The sequence below is a fragment of the Petaurus breviceps genome, unplaced genomic scaffold (genome assembly GCF_028583685.1).
Source record: "Petaurus breviceps papuanus isolate PSGF00001 unplaced genomic scaffold, PetGlider_PUasm1.0 173, whole genome shotgun sequence".
NCBI lineage: Eukaryota > Metazoa > Chordata > Mammalia > Diprotodontia > Petauridae > Petaurus > Petaurus breviceps.
In genome coordinates, this window is record NW_027185759.1 from 2,649,966 (window position 1) to 2,656,518 (window position 6,553).

The 6,553-nt window shown below is 50.7% G+C and overlaps 1 long non-coding RNA gene across 1 annotated transcript; it reads left to right on the top strand.

Annotated features, from left to right (window-relative positions):
* Positions 1–1,985: 1,985 nt before the first annotated feature.
* LOC138157813 (uncharacterized) lies at positions 1,986–5,390 on the top strand. Its single transcript, XR_011167462.1, has 2 exons — positions 1,986–2,142; positions 4,835–5,390. It is a non-coding gene; the product is annotated as an uncharacterized lncRNA (long non-coding RNA).
* Positions 5,391–6,553: the final 1,163 nt, after the last annotated feature.

The following is a 6,553-nucleotide window of genomic DNA, read 5'->3' on the forward strand; positions in this document are numbered from 1 at the left end:
TCTTCGCCCCAGTCAAAGTGGTTTACCCCTCATGCAGCCTTTCTTTCTCTTCCTTCCTTCCTTCCTTCCTTCCTTCCTTCCTTCCTTCCTTCCTTCCTTTCTTTCTTCCTTCCTTCCTTCCTTTCTTCCTTTCTTCCTTTCTTTCTTTCTTTCTTTCTTTCTTTCTTTCTTTCTTTCTTTCTTTCTTTCTTTCTTTCTTTCTTTCTTTCTTTCTTTCTTTCTTTCTTTCTTTCTTTCTTTCTTTCTTTCTTTCTTTCTTTCTTTCTTTCTTTCTTTCTTTCTTTCTTTCTTTCTTTCCTTTCCTTTCTCTTCCTGTCTAGGTCTTGGTCTCTCTCACTTTCCCTTTCTCTTTGTATATTTAGAACTTCATGATGGTGTTACACTGATTGTATTCATTGATGTGTGCTAAACTCTCCACCTTTTAGCTTTAGAGAGTTGCCTAGGGCTCTGACTCTCTTGGATCAGTAGCAGAGGTCTGTCTGCCTTCAAAGATGGGATCTCCCTCTGAATGGACGACTCCTCCCAGAACTTGCTCTGTGGAGGGGGCTCAGGTTCATTCAAAGCTTCTCTACCTCCCTTCATTATCTCCATCTCTACTCCGAGCTGCTCAGCTTCCTCCAATGGGCTGTCTCTTCCCTGCTAAAATATAAGCTCCTTAAGGACAGGAAGTGTCTTTGTATTATATTTCCAGTGTCAGCACTGGAGAGTGGCCTTCCACGTACTACTCATGCTGCCTCAAACGTAAGATCATACAAAATTAATGCATGTATGTGTGTATGTGTGTGTCTGTGTGTCTGCGAGAGAGACAGAGACAGAGACAGAGAGAGACAGAGAGAGATAGAGAGAGGAGGGAGAGAGAGAAGGAGAGAGAGAGACAGAGACAGAGACAGAAGACAGAGACAGACAGAGAGAGAGAGATAGAGCAGGGAGAGGGGGAGGGGGAGAGCACTCAAGGCACCTGAAAGAGGTGGCCCTTCAGCCAGGATTGCCCACAGCCAAGCTGAGGGAGAGCAGGGGCTGGGTCGGGCAGCACCTATGAAGCTTCTAGAGCTGCACTCCACAGATGAGCACTGGGTCCCTTGCCAGCCCTAATAGCAGACTCGCTGTGCCCTGGAGGTATCCTGAGACCCCTCCCCTGAGCTGGCTCAGGCAATCTCCTGCACACGAGCCTGACCGAAGATGCAGATGTTTCCTCCAGTTCTTCCATGCCGTCCTGTCCCATGCATTGGCTCATCACTGCTTGGCCCTCCCTCCCCCATTCAGCCATCTGAGGCCTGGTGTCCGGCCACTTGCCTTCACTGTGCTTGGGCATGGCCAACGACCTTCTGCCGGTCATCCATTTGGTATTTGTGCCATTGTTTGCATGTGAGTGATCCTTGGGAATGTTCTGTCTCTGACTGGGCCCAGTGGCCTCTCCAGTGCCTTCTGAGTCACTTGCAACATGGATTCTGTGGAGCCCAAGACTTCTCCTGATGGGCAGCATAGCTAGGACAATGTGCCAAGGTCCAGACTACATCTAGAGACCTGCCCATTGGATGCAGCCAGGCCTGAAGCTGCCTTCAGAGTGTGGGTAGAGGCTAAGAAAGGTAACAGGATTTGGCTGGGTGGAAACAGCCAGAGTGGAGTCAGGAAAAGGGAATATACATCAGAGCCAAGGTGTGGCAGGAGGACCTTGAATGCTAAGGTTGGGAGTTTACACTTTATTCAGGAGGAACAAAGAGTAGAGGAAAGATGTGTGTGGGGGGGTAGTGCAGGAGGTAGATGGTCTAGAGAGAGGAGAGACTGGGGCTGGGCAGCCTGGCCAGGGGCAGCTGGGGCAGTCTAGGAGGCCCTTGGAACCTCGCAGAGTGTCCTGTTCAGCTGAAAACCATGGCATGATTTTCTGGCTCAGAGAGCTGCTTTGTTCATGCACTAGAGGACAGGATATACACTGACCTTGTTTCCAACCAATCAGATAATTAATGACCTGGGAATGAGAACCTCCAATCTCTCTCTACAAAAGGCTCATCCTCAGTCACCAAACCTGTTCCTGCCTTCTGGGGCTAGGAGAACAATCCTTGTGACAATCCCTCACCCTCTTCAGCACATGAAGTCTCTGAGCTGGCAGGGTCCTCAGAGAGAGTCCAACCGAAATAGGAACAGGTAATACCCCCTCAGAGGTCCCCAACAATGGCTATGCTGCTTTAGATGAAGATTTGGGGGGGGGCTTCCCAGGGGTCAGTCCCTAGGGCACTGGAGCCAGGAAGTGGGTCCCACAGCTACCCTCAGTGGGCTGCACTCTGACTTCCCTGGGGTCAGCAGACCATAAGCCTTCCTGGGGAACCCTCTTTGACTGATGCCCCCTGGATCCTGCATGAGCCAGCCAAACTCAACCAAACAAGGCAGGCCGAATGCCAGGATGTCGGGCCGAATTTCTGCCCCCCTCCCTCTTCCACTGATCCCCCTGGGAAATGTTCAGAGAGTTCAGGTTACACCTCCTTCCCCAGGCTGCTGGACCAGGGCCCAGAGCTGGCCACAGAGAGAGCCTCCAGGCTCCCTGGACCCTCAGCCCTGGGAGCTGGAGGACTGGCCCTACTGGGAGGGAGGCCAAGAAGACCCTAGGGAGTGACTGGGGGGCTTCTCAGCCTTCCACAGCCAGACGCTGCCCCACTGGATGTCCCCAGCGCTCTTGAGCCTGTCCCATGAGAGGTACATGGAGACAGTGCTGGCACAGGTCACTGAAGAAGAAAGCCCAGCCTTAATTAAATGCAATTAGCAAAAAGCCTCTTTTCTGGCTGTTGCATTAATGCTGCTTGCTTAGAGCTTGGATGGGCAGGCAGCGAAGTGATTCAAAAGGGCCCCAGGAGCAAGGGCTGGTCCACTGGACCCTGAAGAAGGATCAGCTGGCCCTGGACAGAGATCAGGATTAGGGGCCCAGAGTGTGAGGTCTAACCTCCCACCCCTCTACCCACATTGCTGCCCCTGAGCGTTGTTTCCTACCCCTTCCCCAAGTCCCCCTCTCATGACCACTGCCAACCTCCTCCTGGAGACCCTGCTGGGAGGACTGGGAGGGAGACATGGCCCCAGTATCCTCTGGCAGCCAGGACTCAGAAATGAGGGCACAGGGCACCATTGCCTGGCCTGCTCACCTCCCCCATGGCCTGGAACTGATGAGGTGTGCCCTTGGGTAGTTGTGTAATGAGGGCAGGTCTCTGGAGGAGGGGATTCCACGTGCCCATTGGGCAATCAGAGTTGCCTGGGCAGGTGTGGGCACCTCCATCCTTGCCCAATCCTGCTGCCATTAGAGTCACTGAAAATTGAGGTAAGAAGGAAAGGGGTCTCTCAGGGACAGACAGCAAGGACAGGGACAATGTCCAAAGCATCTCCTGGGCTTGAGGCCCCTTCCCCAGGGGCTTCTGCAGACCACAGGACAAGCAGGCGGTGGAGGCCTTTCTTGGGCCTCTGTTCACTAGCCAGGGAAGTTTCTTGAAATCTGCCCAAATCACCTTCTGCACTAGGCCTGGACTCAGCTCTCCCATGTGGGTGAAGCTGGGCCCGCATGTCAGGGACCAGCCAGGTAGAAAGGCCAAGGATATTCCAAGAACACTCAGAAACTCTTTGTCGAGGTTGGGTCTTGCTTGTGTGTTCACTTTTGCTGGGAATTGGGGACATAAAACCAGTTATCTTTTAGTAAGTTTTTAAAATTCAAATTTAGTAGCTTATTGCTACTGTCTGCTTTTTAGATTCTCTGAAATTCCCATCCCTCCTGGCCTTCCATGAAATCACACTGGGGACACTAGAGGCGTTCATCTTGGTCCCAAAGCATCTGGCCGGGATAACGTCCTGGACTCTGCAGGCATCCAACCAATTTGTTAGCTCAATTCAGCATTTGCTAAACATTATCTAAGCCCAAGGTAATGCCAATAGTTTCGTAGTTCAGATGAGCCTGGATCCCCCATATTGACCCCCCCCCAATCCGGCCCCTTCGGCTTTTCAGCCTTGTGCTGACTCCTCTTAATCTGCTCAGTGCTCATCAATCTGGCCTGTGTCTGCACGTACCACATCCCATCTTCTCCAGATAAGAATTAGGTTCCTTTTCACCCCCTAGAACCCCTAGCTTCCTTAACTCAAGGCTCAATCCAGGGGCCCCCCAGGATCCTCTTGCTTGCCTCCCCTCCTCCACTCTAATGCTCATTTCCTCTTCACATTACTTTGCATTTATTCATAGAAGCTCCTTGAGGCCAGGAACCGGTTTGGTTTTTGTCTTGGTGTTATCCCCCTGGCTTACCAGCCCCTGATGTTTACCAATTTGAATTGGATTTTCTTGGGATAAATCTTTTAGCATGAAGGCCTTTATTTTTCTTTCAAGTCATATGTTCTTAATCCTAGCCTTTTATGAAGCTGTTAGACATCCTTACAGGGCCCCACCCCTGCTATTTGGAGGGAAGGAGCCAGTAAAAGCATTCTCATATGGTGTGACCAGCAGGATGAGGGTAGACGTCTCAAATGCATTTCTCTGAGGTCTCCTTCAAAGGAGGGCCTTGTTGGGCCGAGATGAAGCACAGCAGAAAATTGTTCTGAAAAAGCTCTGGGGGTCTTAGTAGACTGCAAGCTCAGTATAAGTCAGCAGTGGGATGTGGCAGTCAAAAGGCTCACGTGAAGCTTGGTGAGACTCCCTGCATTAGACTTCATCTTGTTCAGTCTCAGGAACCTCAGCTTAAGGACATTTAATAAACTAGATAGAATTAATGAGATAGTCGTCAAACTGGTGAAGGTCTCGAGGACTAAATGAGATAGGCGCCTGGCACATAGTAGGTGTTTAAGCCGTGTTTCTTCTCCCTTTCTGGTCATACAGCATCACTGGAAGGAAATGGGTGTGCTTAGCCTGGAGGAGAGAAGACTCAGGTGACAGGCAGCAGTTGTATTCAAGTGTCTGGCGGAGGCTGTCCTGGAGAAGGGACTAGACCTATTCCAGACATCCCCAGGTGGATGTTACAAGAAGGACCATCTGACACCAGAGCTCTTGTCCCAAAGTGGGAGAGCCTCCCTCCTTGGGCTCCCGAGTGGTGGCCGCTGATGGCTCATCTGGGGTATCAGAGCGGGGAGTCCTCTGGCGTGGGGGTTGGATTGAATGGCCACTGGGGCCTCTTTCAGTGCTTGGACACTGTGAAGGACACATAGCCTCTGATCCTCTGAAGGTGATAACCCACACTGGGACATTGTTATTGTCCAGATAGCACCCTGAGCCTTGGGAGCTTGGAAACAACTGTTCATGTGTGTTTCCTGGTTCTGCTCCTTTCATTCTGCATCAGCTCACACAGATTTTTCCAAGGTTCTCTGAATTTGTCACATGTATTAACTCTAAGGGTACAATAAAGCCAGTGCATAGTTCCCACATCTGAAATCACACATAGACACTGTGACTAAGAGCCTGTAATGATGTCACAAGTTTACCCAACAAAAGATAATTTTGTTATTGAAATGATTGTTTTCTTTTAAATGAGACCCATGCACCCCCAACAACTTAGCATTTGCACATATTGGGATCCTGACCTCCAAGGGGGCCAAAGCAATGAAGAACCATAGGGCTTCCTATCCCGTGTCACTGGTTGGTGGCAGGCTTTTTTCTCATCTGGTTCCAAAGTCTTTGTCTTGGCTCTAGCCAAGACTCTCCCTGGTAACCCCAGGATGGTCTTTGTGGAAAGCATGGAAGTCTCCTGCAGTGCACTCTCTGGCTGTCAAGATCAAAGCATCATGGAATGTAGTTCCATGTAGGGCAGGGAGATCAGAGACGGGATTGTTCATCCCTACCTGGAAAAGGCTCTGACAAGTGTCAGGCATTCGGGTCTGCTGCCTGAAGATCCCTGAGGAGGAAGGCCTACCTCTCTGCCTTCCTCCCCAGGAAGTTCATCCATTCACCAACAGCGCAAGTTGTTCCTGCTTGTGACCTTGGGAAAGTCACTTACCCTCTGTGCCTCAGATTCTGTGTACCAAGCGAGGGGCTTCTCCTAGTCAGCCTCTGGCTCTTGTCCTGATTGTTTTCTGATGGCCTTCATTTGTAGCTGTGTAACTCCCACCCCAGGGCTCCTGGCTCTGCCAGGGAAACCCCGGCCCTCTGTAGACTTAAGGGCGGCCATGACTGTCCCCATGGGTGTCTCTTCTGCTGTTACCAGTCCCCTGGCTTCCCTGGAAGAGCCCAGGAATTACCACTTCCCCTGTGGAAGGCAGACTTTCTGTCTGCCCCTTAAATCGTGCCCTTCTTGGTCCTGAAGTATCTGAAGAAGGAGGCCCCAGGGAAACAAGAAGCCTGTTCACCAGGGACATTTATACAGATCATCTTTCCAGTCCAAACACACACTTAATAGCACACACATACACATTTACAACACATACACATACCACAAACACACTATATCACACACACCACACACACCACACATACCACACACACATTCACAACACATACACACACCACACATACCACACACACACTACACACACCATACACAGCACACCACACATACACACACCACACATACCATACCACACACACATCACATACCACACACACACA